The sequence below is a fragment of the Denticeps clupeoides genome, chromosome 14 (genome assembly GCF_900700375.1).
Source record: "Denticeps clupeoides chromosome 14, fDenClu1.1, whole genome shotgun sequence".
NCBI classification, from domain to species: domain Eukaryota; kingdom Metazoa; phylum Chordata; class Actinopteri; order Clupeiformes; family Denticipitidae; genus Denticeps; species Denticeps clupeoides.
Window position 1 is genome coordinate 9,436,697 of NC_041720.1, and position 18,924 is coordinate 9,455,620.

The 18,924-nt window shown below is 46.7% G+C and overlaps 1 protein-coding gene and 1 long non-coding RNA gene across 7 annotated transcripts in view; one reads left to right on the forward strand and one right to left on the reverse strand.

The window, feature by feature from the left end:
* The window catches only part of lrfn2b (leucine rich repeat and fibronectin type III domain containing 2b), a 102,018-nt gene extending 94,709 nt beyond the window's left edge, over positions 1 to 7,309 (reverse strand). For 3 of the 6 annotated variants that reach the window (XM_029002601.1, XM_029002604.1, XM_029002603.1), the window contains exon 1: positions 6,542 to 7,309. The gene's annotated coding sequence lies outside the window, so the exon portion shown is untranslated. The remainder of the gene's footprint in view (positions 1 to 6,541) is intronic. The other 3 variants (XM_029002607.1, XM_029002606.1, XM_029002605.1) reach the window with 1 other exon arrangement.
* LOC114803205 (uncharacterized) lies at positions 6,398 to 18,064 on the forward strand. Its single transcript, XR_003751895.1, has 2 exons — positions 6,398 to 6,833; positions 17,014 to 18,064. It is a non-coding gene; the product is annotated as an uncharacterized LOC114803205 (long non-coding RNA).
* Positions 18,065 to 18,924: the final 860 nt, after the last annotated feature.

Sequence of the window (18,924 nt, forward strand, 5' to 3'; positions counted from 1 at the left end):
GTTGCTCTTTGCTAGATTTACACAGTGAACCACGTCACTGTGTAATAACGGCAAAACCTGTAATCTGAAGTGAAATGTGTTGTATATTTTAATTTTTGGGGGGCACTCTCCCTCTGGCATGATGCTTTACTGAACCGATAACTTTGCTGTTGTTTGCTTGCTTTAGTTTCTGGGATATTTTATTACATTTGTGGGCATCAGGAAGCTGCCATCAATATGTGGGAGGCTCATGGATCTTCCGTGAGACTTGGGATGTCTAACAGCCGCATTTATCTATATGAAAGTAATGTAAACACACACAAAATACAGATTTTTTTTTTTTTTTGCGTGATCGTGAAATACGCAACCTCTGATCGCATAGGTTGCGTTGAAATTTACCGCGATCATCGCGATAAATGGCCTACTTTAAACCCCAATAATAGGAGATGACAGCATGTCTGAGGTTGCACTGCTGAAACAGACGTCTCAGTTTAATGAAAATGCTGCATGAGTGTAAATGATGCTTTTCCAGTCATTAGTCGGAGAGACATTATGTGTCTACATTATCAAATGAGTCCTACAACCCATCGACTTAAGATGCTTGAATTTGTAGTCAACTCCTCCTCCCCCATTGTGACACCCTGGCGGACGTGGTGCTGAAATGGCGTAAGTGACTCCTCTCGAGTAGCATGTCTTCTGAAATCAGATGGCTTTTTGGCTGGGTAAAGTGATATCCTGTGCGAACCATGCGATAACAAGCCTTTGAGACGACAGGGACAGGCTGTGTTCTCAAGACTCACCGGAACCCAAGAGCTCCCGCAGACCACAGCAAAAAGATGATATCTCTCCCAATTAGCTGTCCGAGAGAGGAGGTCGCCATTGTGTGGCTGAGAGATTGTGCTCACAAGAATGGAAGAGACAAGGCAAGGAGACAGAAGTGGAGGAAGAGGCTCGCTGAGAGAGGCAAGGGGATTAAAACGAGGAAGCCGAGACACACTTAGCTACCCTCCTCCAGCCCTGAGCGTGGTCCTGTCAGCTACTGGGTCAGGCTTTGGTCCGAACGAAAGAAAGATAATGTATTCAGAAATAAACAAGCCTCCAATGCGTCGCAGCGCTTGCCACTGCTGCGCTACTGTTCTGCTGTGCTTCATTTCTAGCCCGCTGCTGTCAAAAAATGCTGCTTTGGTGACCTGGGGTTGCTTTTCTAAAAATTATGTAAGTTCAATCATTTTGCATAACAGTATTCCTCAAAGCAAGAATAGCTCAGGCCTATAGCTCAGTTTGCTCAAACCCTGCATTATGACTGTCATTATAAGAATTCTGACTCTTTAAGTATCACTCCACCTTAAATCTCAAATTTTACCAGTCACCACATACAGTGAAAAACTTCTCCTACCTACTAGACTGGTGACGTTACAAAGTAAATATGCCATTTTCATTACTGTGGACGTTTCTTTCCACGTGTTTCATTACCAGCAGTCTATCTACACAGGAATTACACATGAATGTACTGATATCGTACGCATATGAAGGGCTGTGCACATTTTGGGGAACAGGTTCTCAGGCCAAAAAAGGAGGCATATGAGTAGGTATAAGGCTTCAGTGTCACTTCAATATGAACACTTGATCAGTAGGAAAATTTACAGGAGAACTTCCAAATACATTTCTGAAGACAAATAATCACAAAGGAACTACCCCAACAGTTCAAAGATACTTGGGTGTATTGAGATTTTTATTTTTTATTTTTTTGCAAATTCACACCATTGGCAAACACTACCTTCCTCTGACAAATAAAAGCAGGTCAGAGACGTGACGCTGCTCCGCAGGGTGCTCAGGTTGCCTTAGCAACCTAACAGCAGCACAATAATATAGCGTTACCATATATAAAACAGATTTTTCCAGACTGTATGAACAGGTGACCTGGACCTCATGAGTCACCTTAATGCACCGCACCAGCCCATTACACCTCCCTGCAGAATATGGATGGCACGGTCTACTAAATAGCCTCTATTGGCAAGGCACTGGGTGGTTTCCTTCCCTTCTTAACTTCTCGTTCGGTTGGAGAGCCGGCCGGCGACTTGGGACCAACGGCTTTCCCACAAAACGTGACAAAGTCGCTACCTCGTGAGTAGGGCTGCTCGGCCTTTACCGTAGGTTTGCAGGGTGAGCGGCTGGGTCATTTGCGGTCTGGTTTTATAGGGGGCCTGTTCTGTAGGTGAATGCCTGGTCTGGGCCGATGGGAGTTTTCTTAGTCCTCGGGTGAAATTGATGGTGAGGGAGGAGGACGTGGCCATGGTGACAAATGGATCTGGAGTTACTGCTGACGTTGAAAGGTGAAGAGGGAGCAGCAGAATCTGCTTTAATTTTCATCTTCTGGGACCCCCCCCTCCCCTCCTTTCGATAACATTATTCCAATCTGACGCCATGACAGGATGACATATGGAAAATGCTGGAAAATGGAAGCCAGGAGTGCAGCATCAGATAAGAGGACAGATGCGCCGGGGGGTTTCTCGTATAAGAACCTTCTGACAGCTTCTCAAGCGCTTCCCCAGTTGCATTTCAGAGCATTTACACCTTGAAGGAACAACTCTTCCCGTCCACCCAGCATAACATGCTAAAATGCCCATTTTAGACCCATGGATGGGCGTACTCGCAAGATTAAAGGATCTCGGGGAGGAGGCGAAACAGCTCAATAACCATTAGGCCCAGCTTTGTTGCCTCTTTCATGCACATGCCAGCATCTTGAAAAATTAAAAAATCTAATGGGCTTGTTATGCTGAGCTCTGCAGTGTTTCTCTCGTCTCATCAACTCCCTCCGACCTTTGTCTTTAAGGAAATGATTAAATCGGTTTAAAGCAAATTGATGCCTCAGCTTTGTTCGGGCAGCTCGTTTATTTTGGAATTATGAGCATTACGAAAAGTGCCGTAAATCATGGAGCCTTTTTACAGATCCGATGAGACCCATTAAATCAAACGCATGAGGTTGGAAGACCGGTTAATAAAAGGCGCGAGCGCGCGCCACCAACCCGCAGCGCCTGGTTTCCATAGAAATCAGCGGGACAGAGGAGCCCGAGCGCGAGCGAAGATGAAGAAAACGGGCAGCGGCCGGGGGGGGGGGAAATGGGAGGAAACAAAAACAACGGTCCGCCGGAGAGGGAGCGCGAGGAGAGATGAAAGGAGAGATGAGGGTCTCCGGGCCACGGCTGTCGGAGAGCGCGCTGGCGGGGGCCCGCCGGCTCGGGGCGAGGCTTAGTGCGCGTCAGGCCAGAGAACTGTGACACGTGCAGCATTATTTATAGCCGGCAGATCCGCGGAGAGGACCAGGACCTGCTTAGCGAGGTATTATATTTGAACCCGAGCAACTGGTTGGACATCAGCCAATGCAAGGAGATCCCTGGTGTGCATTTATTCAGAATCAAACCTGGGTTGGGGCATCCATCTTTTTATTACATTATAGCAATATTAAAGCAGTTTTAAAAATGGGTTTAGAAATGTAAAATGTTTAAAAATCGCAGGCCCGTGAACACTGGTTCAACTGAAGTTAGGTTTGAGCAGGTTAATAAAATGCTAAAATATTAGGGATGACAGATTACTAGGGGTGCTAGTAGCCTAGCGGGTCACACACTCGCCTATGAAGCAGAAGACCCGGGTTCAAACCCCACTTACTACCATTGTGTCCCTGACCAAGACACTTAACCCCGAGTGTCTCCAGGGGGGGACTGTCCCTGTAACTACTGATTGTAAGTCGCTCTGGATAAGGGCATCTGATAAATGCTGTAAATGTAAAATGTAACTTCATTTTTTTTAAAGGTTTAGCCAGTGTCGAGCTGAAAAATAGATTCAGAGCCAGAATTTGATTTGCTTCAGTCAGCAGCAGGATGGGATTCGCTTTATCCAGAAGTTAGCGGTGTGTATTGCTGACTAGCCCAACAGGAGGATAGCTAAGAAGAACAAAGCACGTCTTGTCACTTTACCAGAACAAAGCAGCAGTCTTCCAAGACGGTTTAAAGCTAGACCAGGTGTAATGGGCTGAGATGAAGCGTGAGGAGCACGTTTCGTATCAATAAAGTGTCCAAAGCGCGGCCATGTTCGCATTCGTGGGCCGCCCCCCCAAAAAAAAAAACCCAGACACAAAAGCGAAAGCCAGTGCTACACAGATCTCCTTTCACACCGCAAATCTCTGACACTCCCCCGGCCAGGGTGAGCACCACCGGCACAAACGCGCGGCGAGGAAGAGCGTCCAGTTCTCAGGAGTCGATGAGGTTCAGCAAACCCTGCCTTTTCCCTCACCCCTTCCTTATTCCAAATTCATCCCCGATTCTCGCTTCTCACGGGAACGTGAATTAATAACCATCTGTGTTATTGATCGGTACGGGCGCCCCACCCGCTGGAGATCGGACCTGGAGAGCCGCTTTGAACTAACCAGTCTAAATGATGCTCCGTTCGCAACGGGCAGAATTTTATTCACTTCCGACTAGTTAGGAACGACATTCTCAAGTCTGTCGCTTTTTGCACCCAGGGAAACACCGGGTGTTCCTCAGCAGCAGCTCCGAGAATTCACGGTCAGGCTCAACGCAATACTGCGCCAGCGGGTCGATTGACTGAGCAAATTTGGTTCAGTAAGAGAAAAACGACATCAGAAGAACATTACTCCAACGTTGAAGGCTGTGTTGCACTCACACCATCCGTCTTCTCAGATTTTCGTCCCATTTACTCTCGACGTTAGACGCTTTTTTTTTTAAAGCTTGCAAATGGTGGCAGAACGGAACAGTGCCACTGGACATCATGGGGCAGTGTAACCACTAGCAGCACTTTTTAATAAGATGGTAAAAGGATGTAAAAAAAAAAGAAAAGATGGCTGAAGCATCATGCAGAACATAACTAACTAAATTGGACTTTCCCTTTGTGTCCCCTATATCCTGCCGCTACATCATTAAGAGTCCAACTGCACTGTCACTTGCGGTACTTCTATAGGCCAAACAAACATGTTCCCAAAAAATGCCCCACCAATGCGTTAAAAGGTGACACTGAATGGGTCTGTCTGTACACGCTTAAAACTGTAGGGACGCTGCTCCCCGGGTGCCTGTCATGGCTGCTCACTGATGGTTAAAAGCAGAGGACACGTTTCACTGTGTGAACTGTGTGCTGTGCTGCAGTGTTCACAATCACATCACTTTAACTTCATTTTCACTTAGACCTGTTATTCGGGGCCATGGCTTTCAGGACCCATCCTGGAACACTGGGTGGGGGAACTCACCAGGGGGGCCGGGCGCACCCACTCACTCACAGACAGTTCATAGTCACCCACACACACCATGCCATCTCGGAAACCCGCACCAAGACAGGGAGATCATTCAAGGTCCGAGCCGGAATTCAGGCTCACGACCTTGGGGGTGTCACTAACCGCCGTGCCCTACTAAAGCCTAAATATTCTGAAAGTGAAGTGATTGTCATTGTGAAACACTGCAGCACAGCACATGTGCACACATCGAAATGTGTCCTCTGCTTTTAACCATCACCCTTGGTGAGCAGTGGGCAGCCATGATAGGCGCCCGGGGAGCAGTGTGTGGGGACGGTGCTTCGCTCAGTGGCACCTCGGTGACACCTTGGCGGCTCGGGTGGTCTTCGGGGGTTGGGGGTTGAAAATTTGCAGCCAGACATCAAGCACCTCGGCAAAGTTTTAAGCGCAAGCTGCCCGCCGCCACGCCCCTGTTCCTCCGGGCTGTGGGTTTCTGGGTTAGCCAGAACCACAGGTGCCTGGTCCGAGAGCAGCTTTGACACCAACGGGACGTGCCTGCCTGTTTGAAATAAATCCCCGTCCCTTTTGGTCCCGGCTGCTCTCCGGGGGACCTTCAGGAGAATGAAGCGGGAAGGGGGGGGGGGTGATTGAGGTCGCCGGTCCCCTTCAGGCAATAGTGCTGTTTTGACACCAGTCATTCCCACGGCGCCCGAGCCTGTAAGTGGGTCCTGCGTGGTTCCTGCGCGCACAAATCACGCAGCAGCAGCAGCAGCAGCAGCAGCAGCAGCAATTTCATCCGTGTTCCCGCGCTGCAGTGCTCATCTGCAGTCCCATCTCCCCCCAGTCCCCCCCCTGTCCTGCGGACAGACGTGCGGAACACGACAAAACGCCATTTACATAGTTCGTCGGTGTCGCCAAAAAGTATCCGCGAATCACTAATCGATACGGTGTCCCCAACCGAGGCGCGTCACCGCCGAAACCCGCTGACCTTCGGAGACGCGAAATATCATAAAAAAAGCCGGGACGCCACCGTCCAACCCGAACCGGGTTCCGGTCCGGCAGCTCTTCACAAAGTGGCAGAAGTCGGGAACAGCCTGTCGTGTGGCCACCGCGCCCGGCGACACATTCCCACAAAGTCACAGCACATGAACTCGAATACGCATTTAAACACGGAACAGAGTGGACATGCGGGGACGTACAGGCGACACGGTGCGCACACACGACATTACCGGAGTAAAAGCCGTCGTGAATTTCGTTTTGTCAAGAACGCCACGTTTCCACAAAAAAAAAAAAGCGGGTCCCCGAAGCCCCGCGCCCGCTTACCTTCGACGGCGAGAGGACGTTTAACCGCGACGGGGCGCCGGCGACTTCCATCCCGTCGTATTCCCACATTGTCCCCGAGAGGCGCGCGCCGGGTGTCCCCGCTTCTCCGGACGCGGTCCACGGCGACCAGGTGGGCGACCAGGCGACCGACCGGGTGTCCCCGCTTCTCCGGACGCGGGACGCGGTCCACGGCGACCAGGCGACCGACCGGGTGTCCCCTCTTCCCCGGACGCGGTCCACGGCGACCAGGCGACCGACCAGGAGTCCCCGCTTCCCCGGACGCGGCGTCCAGGTGAGTCCGAGCAGGCGCGTAGGAAAATCCGCTCCGAGCTTCTCCTCACCACCTTCCTCGGCTAACTTCACTTTTTTTCCACCCCACGTTTATAAGGATCCTCGGCGTCCACGCAGCGGCCGGTGAACCCGTTTCCCGCTCCTCTCTTCTGGTTCTTTTCTTCTTCTTTTTTGATTAAGCGACCGGAAAATCCTATTACGCGTTGACGTTGGGAGCCGCGGCGGCGCGGGATCTGCAGCAGGTCGCGCCGCGCTCGTCGGTCGCGGGGTGGGCGGCGCTGGGATGGACGGCCACCTCGGGTCCCTAGATGGCACAAACGCCCTGCGCCTCCAGCGAATCCGGGCCGGCCGGGCGCTGCAACGTGAGCGATGCGCGGATTTAATCCTGACTACCAGGAAAAAAAGCAAAAGCAGCGGCATTACACGTCATAAAACCCCGCAATTCCCATAACGGGCCCATAACCCGGTCTAGTCCCGTTCAAATCAACGCGGGGATAAAAATGAGCAGCAAAGTAACCGGTGCAACTTGTTTCCTTAACACGAGGACGTGCCGCTCACAGCTGGATGCTGGACGGCGAACATCTGGAACACCTGGGAACCTCGCGGTGTTGCCAGTTTGGAGGGTTTTAAATTCAACGCTCCAACAAAAAAAAAAACAAAAAAAAAAGTTTTTACTTACACCGATGAACACATTTCCAAACGAAGCACTTGTCACAGCTGGTGCCGTGTGTGACTGTTTTGATCAATGAATAAGGAAAACATCGTAAAAAAAAAAATGTCCAGAATGGGTTTTTAAAATTCCGCATAGGCACAGATGAGTGACATTTTAATGGAAAAATATGAATGAAATAAGATCAATTAAGTAAAGGAGAGTGCATGGACTCTTCCGAGGTGCACTGAAACAGTTTAAATCCCTCATGGCTTTTTTTTGGGGGGGAAAATCTCCCTTTAATACGTAGCCTAATATTTTATGCCAGTTTATAGCTTTTTTGCTGTCGGCCATTCAGTCTATGGCTTCAGATTAATGCATCATATTTGGCCCACTGCTTAACCTTTAGGCCATTGCGCTGTTGAAAATATTACTCTTAGATTTGGATTTAGAACGTTGTCGGGCCAGGGTCATCTTACTACTTTGAAGGTCAGGGCTGTAAAAACTATAGCATCTGTGTTAGTCCAAGTCCATGTGTGTCAACACGCTGCCCACAGTGTGTCTGTGGACTGTGTTCGTGCGTGCACGGCATGGCTTGTACATGGCGACTCTCCCTCCCGGCCCCTGCCGTGATTGGGTTCATTCGGAGGTCGGTGTGCACTGTACGCGATTGATGCTGACACACGGAGGCGCAGGCAGAGGTGTTCACGGCTCTACACATCCCCTCATCAGGCTGCTGATTGTGGTCAAATGGAAGAGGCCTGGCTTCTCTTCTGGAGACTCAACACTGGCGTATGTTCCTTCTGGATCACACAGCAATGTGCCAGATTAGAAAAATGATGACGCATGATGGGGAAATACTCGGTAATATTGCCTTAATGGGACGGTTAACCCCACGCTGCTGAATCAGGTGCTGAAGCCATAACCCAGAACTGCAAGTCACCAGGATAAGATGAACAGCTTTAGATGAACAGTATCAAAATTCACTCTGGTGCAGCACGTTCCACAACTGGAGGTGGACTGATTGAACGTGAACATTGTGCTGCATGTAACCCCTAGAGGGATAAAGGAGGGATAAAATAAATCTGCAATGTCCATCGCATATTATATCAGAACATGTTCGCTGTCATCCTTCCACATCTGGACTGGGAGATTTCACCGTCATCACGCTCCCCTCTACACGGGAACGGGATGTATGGATTTCATGTAATAGATTTTTTAACATGAAGGATAAAGTCCCTTTCTATCTATATTTTACATTTACATTTACGGCATTTGGCAGACGCCCTTATCCAGAGCGACTTACAACGTGCTTTCAAGTTACCATCGATGAAGAGATCAATTCCGGTTCACTAGGACCCCAACTATGAATACATCTATTTAATTCACTCTGTTGTAGATTCTGTACACAAAGTTTGACAAGAAAATTACAATTTAATCTAAATATTCTTTAAAGAGGAAGGTCTTGAGCTGCCGTTTGAAGGTGCTCAGTGACTGAGCTGTTCTGACCTCGAGGGGAAGTTCATTCCACCACCGAGGGGCCAAGACGGAGAAGAGTCTGGATGAATGTTTTCCTTTTACCTTCAGGGATGGAGGGACCAGGCGAGCAGTACTGGAGGCTCGGAGTAGACGAGGTGCAGTGCGAGGTGTAATGAGGGCTGTGAGGTAGGATGGTGCTGCTCCATGTTTGGCTTTGTAGGCCAGCATCAGTATTTTGAACCTGATGCGTGCAGCTACTGGGAGCCAGTGAAGGGAACGTAGCAGAGGGGTGGTATGGGAGAATTTGGGAAGGTTGAAGATCAGTCGTGCTGCTGCATTTTGTATGAGTTGTAGAGGTCGGATGGTACATAGAGGTAGACCAGCTAGAAGGGAGTTGCAGTAGTCCAGTCGTGAGATTACTAAGGACTGAACCAGTAGTTGGGTGGCCTGGGTTGACAGGTAAGGGCGGATTCGTCTGATATTGTAGAGAAGGAATCTACATGAGCGGGAAAGATTGCTGATGTGAGTTGAGAAGGAGAGTTGGTTGTCTATTGTTACGCCAAGGTTGCGGGCTGTTGCAGAAGGAGAGAGCTGCGAGTTGTCTAGGTAAATAGCAAGATCCTGATGTGGTGAAGAATCTGCTGGAATGAATATTAGTTCAGTTTTGGTGGGATTGAGTTGGAGGTGATGGGCTGCCATCCAAGACGAGATGTCTGTTAGACATGCAGAGATTTTGGAAGCAGCATGTAGATCAGAGGGAGGAAAGGAGAAGAGGAGTTGTGTGTCGTCAGCATAGCAGTGGTAGGATAATCCATGTGAGGAAATGACCTCACCAAGTGATCTCGTGTAGAGGGAGAAAAGGAGAGGACCTAGCACCGAGCCTTGAGGGACACCAGTGGAGAGTCTACGTGAGGTAGAGGTGGATCCTTTCCAAGTCACTTGGTAAGATCGCTCATCAAGGTACAGAGATCAGCACAACATTCTGAAATATAACCTCAAAGCAAACGCCTTTTATATAAATTTATATAAATGCTAAGGTGCTGCACAGGTTTTCTGTGTGGCCCGACTTACGTAGTGGCATGAATTAGTTTTGATAAATACCAAATGCAATGCGCGGCACATCCATGCCATGAACAGGCGTTGGATTGCACAGGGGTCAGGGAAGAGTGGGCTAAGCAGAATCAGGAGTCATGGGAGACAAAAATATGGTTTCAATTTTTAATTTTTAGTTTTTTTTGGTTGGGGGGTTTGAGGGGTTTGAGGGGTTTGAGGATTGGCTCGGTTGGATCCCAGCGTGAAGCTTCTGGGCATTGTATGAAGAGCTTTTTTAATAACAGTAGTGTGCCAATGTTTCATGTGTGATGTAGAAGCAAAGAGAATGAATAAAACAAAGAGGAATGAAGTGAAGAGGTGCGACTATGTTGTCAGGTTGGGGTTTCTGAAAAAGAAAATTCTGGAGGAACACAATTCATATGTTTAATCGTATTTTAAGTAATCACAGCAATTAAAAAAATGTACAGGTATCAGTAGTTTTGTGTGTGTTTTGGTCCACATAATTGGCAACTTGTGTTTCTTTGCATGTGTGAGATTAACAAAAAGGTGTTTGAATCTCCTTTTAAAGATTGGTTTTTTTACAAAGATTGCAGTAAAGTTCATCATCCATCTGACCAACAAAGTCGGCTGTGTGGGACAAACTACTGTAAATTTCCGTAAATCCAGAAGAGATACCTTTGATGTGACCCCAAACGCTACAGGATGGGTGTGATAAACCCAAACCAAGGGTACACCAGGAAACCAAAATAACCACTATGAACAAAGTAAAGGTAGCAGCTGGCGGATATGAAAGTCCACATACATGCAGAGAAACATGAATGAACCTAAAATGTCAGGCTGACTTTATAGATAAGCCCACCATATGTCCGTGTCTAAATTAGCGCCAGCGCTACGTGCCGTGCTGTGCCTGGAAGCCCCCGGAAGGTTCAAATGCCTATGTGACATCAGCTTGATGCTGAAACTGGCCAAACGCACAATCACCCCTATTCTCACGACAAGTGGATGAGATGCCATTACAAGCCTGCTTAGCTTTTCCGAACCCTTTTCCACGACTGAAGCGATGGCTAATTGTCTGGTGACTCTGGGTCGATGCTAATAGGCGAATACAACAAACGCCATCAAGGACAATGAGCCACTGTGCTTTGCTCGCCATAGTGACCATATCAGAGCAAAAAAAGGAAAGCCGAAGTCGCCAATGACAATTACAAGCGAATGATAATGAGGCTACAGTAATGGTGGTAATGATTTCCAAGTGAAAAGTGCCTGAAAGGCCGTGGAATCATTCACTCGCCATATTCAGGTCATTAGAGTGGGGAGGTGTGCATGCTAACAGCATGAAACTAGATGAATTTATAATCGGTGGCTATTTTGTAACGCCGCAGAGAAATCTGAGACTCGTATTGTTGTGTCAGTTGCAAAGAACGGGGAAATGGCACAGTTGGTTCATTTTTCATCGCCACGCACAACGCATTGAAAAACACTTTAAACTGAAAGGCGCAGAAGTAACCGCTGGTTGATTGCACCACCACATTCGTGCGTGCACAATAAATCACACTTGCTCGGCCCAGAAGAGGGGCAGCCGGATATTGAGGTGGTGCTGAGCCAGAGAAACACAGAAAACCAGACTGATTCAAGCCAGCCGTGATGTGAACGCTGAGACCATTTAGTCCAATCAATTGATTGGTGAGGTAGCAGGAGAGGTAGCTACGCTGCAAAGACGCCATAGAATTCGATCTTAAATCTCCCATTGGCGTCCAGTTGGGTTTTTACCGGCATTTTATACTCGTCAACCAGCCAGAGACACTTGTGCCCCTGTGGATGAGAGCATCACTCCCATCAAGACTGGATAATGGTCAACACTCAGAATCACTTTTCGATTGGTATTGGTTCGAGGTAAACCTTCACTAAAGACAAAAACTGATCCCAAATCCACCAGCGAAATGCTAACCATTTTTTAACAAAGGTACAAAAGCAGTAATATTACTGATGTTGGGAAGTATTCATGCAAACAGGGTGCATAACTTTTTCTTGCAGTTCCTCAACGAAACTCATTTTTTATTTTCAGTGCACCGTGTATAGACAATAATCCCCACTATGAAAAAGCAATTACCAAAGCGCATAAGTGCACAATAGGAGGCTATCATAGCCCTGCGTTGAGTAAAGTATAATTCATGAAAGGCCCGGTAATTTGATGGCAAGGGCCGCGGATGCGGCTGCCGTCTCGGCCGCCTCTCAGACTAGCCCGCAGCGCTCTCACAAAAAGGTCAGTAAAACAGCCCTTCTCGCCACAATAACGCTCCCTCAGAAACATGCTGCAATTTACATCACAAACCCAGATATTCATCTCAAATTGAATTCTATGCGGCCTCTACCTGCGCCTGCCTTGTGCTGGGCAGGTCACCGTTAGCTGAGTTTTTCTTGCGCAATTTAGGAAGTAAATTGCTGGTGTGTAGACGTGCCTGGTTTTATAAAGTAATTTTTTTTGCCATAAATATTATAAACAACAGACAAATTGCACCCTTGTGCTTTCCTCTTTCACTGTTAGAAATATGGACACTCTGGCTCCATTACAGTCTATTATATAGAAATCAAAGCAGAGTCTGCACAGTAGGGGCGATGTTACGATTTCATGTAGTAGTGAATTCAGTCATGGGCCCACTGTCCAATGGCTTGTTTGAATCGATGTTTGGTTTGGATTCGTAGTTTCAGAACTAGGATTCAGTTTTTATCACTGTTATCACCATATGGGCGCTAGACATATGGTGCCTTCACTTTCATGGTGCCTTGACATTTGAGAGCTGATGCACCATCATACAAACATGCAAATACACTAACATAGGCTAATCATACACCAATTTTCAGACAATTTTCATAAACGTGCACACTCATACGTCCTGTCAACATCACAGAACGTCACATCAGAACAATAAAAGCCAGTTTACAAAAACGATTGTGATCTGACCAAGTGAGACAATAGATCTGAGAACAGCCCAACACTGGTCAGTGCATGTAACGCTAACTGTATGTGCTGTTTGCTTCCCAGGCTGATTAATCAGTTCAGTGTGATGGTGAGTTGTTGGTCGCAGCACCGGCTGGGCAGGGTTACCTGCATGCGACATCAAGAGGAGTATAGATCTTAATTAAGGGTGGTAGTAGCCCAGTGGGTAACACACTCGCCTATGAACCAGAAGACCCAGGTTCAAATCCCACTTAATACCATTGTGTTCCTGAGCAAGACACTTAACCCTAAATTGCTCCAGGGGGGGACTGTCCCTGTAACTACTGATTGTAAGTCGCTCTGGATAAGGGCGTCTGATAAATGCTGTAAATGTAAATGTAAATTAATCCTGTTTAGATTTCATGTATGTGAACATTACAATACACAAATAATTTCTAATTATTCAAATATTGAAATACATCTACAAATCTGCTGAAATTATTAAACATCTTGAATAATCAATAATAATATGTATGTTGACACAAGTTGACATTTAGTTGGGTTTCATATATTTTTTTTTTCCTTTAGAGATTGACTTTACCTTTGTATCCAAGTTGGTTGTCTTTAGAAAGTGTTATGGGTCTTGGAATGGAATGGAAATCAACAGCCTATTCAGATACATTTTTCCATATATCATATTGCACTATACTAACAAATTAGAGTGTGCAGCTTTGCAATGCTTCCAATGGCTTCTGCAGTAAGACCTTTAACTGTGCATGAAAAGGTCTGTGGTTCACGCTGGAAACAGAGGCATTTGTGTGTGTGTGTGTGTGTGTGTGTGTGTGTGTGCGTGTGTGTGTGTGTCATCTATCCGGCTTTACAGCCCTTAGAGAGCCGTGTCCTGAGCAGACTTTTGCCTGATTGGTTACTCGTCTCTTGTAAGGATTATGCTCAGTGGGCAATGAAGCTCAATCTGTCATATTAGTCTGATTTAGGAAGTGAGATTAAATGGAGCAACATCTGCATTTGCTCAATGAGGTTTTTTTTCCTCCCTTTTGCAATCCTGTACTTTGCATGAACTCGTGGTCACATGAAACATGTTTCATTTTTATGACACAAGGGACTCATATAGATTATACCAGGATCTGCATTTTCGGGATTATTTTTTTGCTTATGGGAAATAGTAATGTTGATTTTGTGCATAATAATAACAATCGGAAAATATTTCATTTGCATCTGTATTCCACTTTGAACATCCGTGGGCTCCCATTTAATCTATATTCCAGCGCTGCAGCAGTCCATCAGCCTGCCAGTCACCGCCTAACCCACCAGGCAGAGCGAAAGAACTGGATGCGATGTGCCTCCCACCTGGACTTATCGGTCTTCTGTAAGGCGCCTGCTGATTTCAGATCAGGGGCGCGTGCAGGCCAGCGGCGTAAAGGGCTGCTCACGCTAACCTCGCAGATCTGCAGTGTGGGCCGGGGTGGGGGGGGTCATGCGTGACTTAACCTCTGTGTAATCCCCATCCCTATCTCTGGACACAATATCTTTTCCCACAATGCTTTGAGGGTGCCGGCCAGTGCCTCACATCGAGCTGCTTGCGTCTAATACACGGCGTGCAGCAGCTCTGCTGTGTCACCGTGACAGCTTCCTTTATGCATGCGCACACACATCAAATAAAAAAAAAAACTAAAACTAACTTACTTTACCTTTCTCTTACAACACAGAATGCGAAATTCACAGTTCAGGATTTTGGTCACTATATTTGTCATTTAATGTAGTATTTATTTATGTATTTATTTGTTTCTCATGGGCAAGGATCAATCCCTTTTGGAAAATGTTCAGCTGTCGAGACGCTGCTGGAAAAGGAAGGGACGAGGAAGCAGCCTGCGCAGGATTATAGACCTGAGTCATGTGAGCCTCAGTGGCCTTGGAAAGCCTCCAGTGGCTGAATGGATTAGCAGCACAGTCCGATTAAAAAAAGAAACCAAAAAACTGCGCACTCATAAGTAAAGAAATCAAAGGAAACTTTACATTCTGTAGCGATTAAGCGACGCCAGTGGCCTTAGTATTAACCAGTAAAGTAGATTATCCAACTAATCCTACTAGTACCACCGACCCTTACTAGTAGTGGTGGCCTAGCGGTTAAGGAAGCGGCCCCGTAATCAGAAGGTTGCCGGTTCGAATCCCGATCCGCCAAGGTGCCACTGAGGTGCCACTGAGCAAAGCACCGTCCCCACACACTGCTCCCCGGGCGCCGGTCATGGCTGCCCACTGCTCACTCAGGGTGATGGGTTAAATGCAGAGGACAAATTTCACTGTGTGTGCTGTGCTGCTGTGTATCACATGTGACAATCACTTCACTTTATTATTATTTATTATAGTACTAGTACCTTAATAGTACTGATTTTACTCCAGATACTAGATACTCAATCAATTTAGTGTATATGCCTATGGAGAACCGCAGAGAACCCGGAGGAAACCCGCGGCAACACGGGGAGAGCACACGATGTCCGAGCCAGGATTCAAACTCACAACCATGCGGCTCACCAGGACCTCAACTGATGTGAATTTGTCCAGTTTTGCTGCGACTGTTTTTTTGAATAGAATTCTGATACTGTTACTAATAATGGGTCTCTCTACAATTATGCAGATATTCCGTTTGTCCGTTTCCACATAGTAATTTACTAAATTAACAATTTTTTGTTGTCTTATTGGGCAAAAGATGTGGGGGTTTCTGTTATTATTTCTATTATGTAGTCATCCGTGTAATACTTAATAATGTTTATGATACCACAAAAAATCTCAAGTCACAAAATCCTTCATGTAGAAATGACAATCATTGCAAGAAGTTGTCCTGTTAGACTTGGGCTGATGCACTGCCTTTATTTCCAGCCTGTGGCCCAGTTTGCAGTGAAATGCTGTGCATGGCCTGGTCTGCAGTGGGGAAATGTAGTGTGCAATGCAGAGAGCTCCGTCCATCACATCAAGTTTTGTTAAGTTCTGACGGTTTTCATGGTTCGTCTGTATCTGTGATTGGTTGGTTTGAGCCGGGCTTCAGAGCGGGCAGAGATTCCTCTGGACATTTCTGCCGGGTTTGGCGGGGTGGGAAGAGCTACTCCTAAGCTGTTGTAAGGAATAAATCACTTATTTGTGTCACTTGAAATAAGAGTGCTTGTTTGTGAAGGCACAGCAGTGGACCCCTTGAGGTACGCCTGGGAAATGCAAAGCCGAACCACCCACAGATTACAAAGTGCCACGGGGAGAGGGCGCGCACACACACACACACACACACACACAAAATATTCTTTGGGTGCTTTCATCTGGTCCTGCCTTAATAACAGCTGGGCAGAACGGCTGGCAGTGGAATGGCAGACCTTTCTATGGTGTGACTTTTAATTACCCAAATTAATTACAAAGTCATCTTCATAATAGCTTTAAATGAATGGGCTCAACCTACTTCCCAAGAGTTCCCACGTGTTGTGGGATCCGTTTTATGAACTTAATGCCGGTTAAACTAAGAGCATTAAGCTTGATAGATTTTGCAAAATGGTTGTAATTTGGCTATATTTCATGTGATTATTTATTATTATTATTACACAACATTTTGAATACGGGTCTGAACACTGAATATCAGACAAATCTTTATTGAAATCTCAAATCTCTATCTCTATTCATCTTTATGGTCAATTATTTTTGACTGGACGATGGGAAAGTTAGAACAAACTATAATATGTTTTTTTGGATATTGTACGTAGGGTAAATATAGTGTACTCAGTGGTGAAAGTAGGCCAGTTTTGCCCAGGATAGTCTGGCTTGGCCAATTTAATGTCTTACCGATATTGAGTCAGTAATGGGTTGTGAAAATAACCTGTTTTGTACAGTTTGAGCAAACTCCAAACTACAGACATTTGAAGGTCTTGCCGGAAGCTCCGTGGCTTTATTTGCTCCTGAAACGTCTAGAATCACTTTCCATAGGACTGATGCACATCGATTTAATCTATGCAGCGCATTTACAGCTTCCTCCCACGATTGCTTTGTTCCTTTCTTTATCCCACAAAGGCCTGCGATTGGTAATCGTTCAGAGTGTTTCCACGCCGTGACTCAGGCTCTTGACATACTCCTCACAGAAGAGCCGAAGACCTAGACAGAGGGTGAGTGCCAGGGTTGGGGGAGGGCGGTGCATCTGTGTTCCAGCAACAAAACAAACAGCTTCGAGAGCCTCTTAGGAAGCGCATTCTGCCTCCCCGTCTGTCACAGCTGCTGACTTATTCCCCGAAGGCGCCGGCTCGCCACAAACCTGATCACAGCGGCGCCGGGTTTTAATGAAGAAGCCCAACCCTTCGACAAATTTGCCCGCCAGGAAAGATCGGTGGGCACCATACACCGCGTCGCTGCACTTTCTCAGGTCTTTCTTTCAAGCGCAAACGTCCGCTCGGAATATTTGGTGCTGAGCTCAGTGACACATTTGTCATCTGTCACCGGTTTTTATCTGATGTTTTATTAGGGCACAGGGAGAGGTGGCGTTGGCGCGGTTTTTCTCACGCTGGAGTGCCAGGCGTCGGAGAAGATAAGAAAAGGCCAAAGGTCAATTCCAAGCCATCGCAGTGAAGGGATTTCAAGCCTCTGGTTAGATCAGAGCTGTGATGAAATCACTTAAAGCGTTGGGACGGGTGTTAAGCAGTAACATTTCAAATTCTGTCAGTATAAGCGTCATTCTGGAGTTTTCTGAAGCATTTCTCAGATGCCAGCAACAACAATGATGGTGCTAAAGATTGAACAGCCAATCATTTGTTAGAAAAAAAAAAAAAAAAAAACGTTCTCTGATTGGAAAAGATCCAGGGGAACGTCGTGATTTCTTGCTCTCGCCACCCCCTCCACAATCTCCCACATCAACAGATGGTTCTCACTTCAATTTATAGAGATTTAATGAGGGTTTGAACAGATGTGTCACTTATTAAAATCACTTTCGTTTAGAATAATGTAATATTTCTGTGTTTCCTGAGAGTTGTCGGCAGAACGCATTAAACTGCTGTGATGATAGTACCTCCCCACCCCCCGCCATTAAAAAAAAAAAATAAAAAATACAGAAAGCTTCATTCTGCATTTTCGAGGATCACAAACGCATATGGTGTGGAGTCCACAATCAGCCGGAAACAGGGCCGTCGTATCGCAGCTCTTTGCCAAAATAAAATCCATCGGCGCTTATCACAGCGGGACTTCAGCAACATGCTGGGGAAACAAAAAAGTTTAAAGAAGCAGAAATGACATCAGAACAAACCGCGTGTTTCCTTCTCCAGGAACAGCGCTGCCATACGCTGGGGTTCCGTCAGCGTCATTGTTCTTTCTGTCAGAATAAAAGGAAATAAGACCGTGCTGACGCCCGATGAAGGGCTGGCATGAAACAGGCCGCGCCATTGTTCCGCGGTGAGCCTCATACATGGTGGATAACACACGTGAGCGTTATCAAAAATGCGGTATGGTTGGGTTGGTTGGGTTAATATGTCAGTCTTTTCTCAAAATCGCTGCTGCAGCTGCTGCAGAACCTCATAAAGCAACTACAAGAGATCCCTTTCTACGATGCACATTTCTAATGAAAAGACGAGGAGGTTTAACTCACGGCAGAAGAAAACTAGACATGAAACCTTTCTCGGCCATTCTCTGCCTCTAAGTGTGGCCCATATTCCTGTATCAGTTGTACAGTGCTACCCCCTGCCTCTGCTTCTGTTTGTTCTCTCCAAGGCACACCGAATCAAGTGCCCGGACCTCCTCCAGAGTCTGAGGATAAGGCCACCAGAGAGACACCACAACGACCCCAGGCCCCACCAGAACAGATTCACGACTCTGAGAAACATCGGCAAAGAAGATAAGAAATAATGGACTTCCTATACGCGTACAAGATCCTATACAAGTTGCTCTATATGGAACAAACTAGAGATCCTGGCCAGAATCTGTTCATCAGTCCAATTGAAG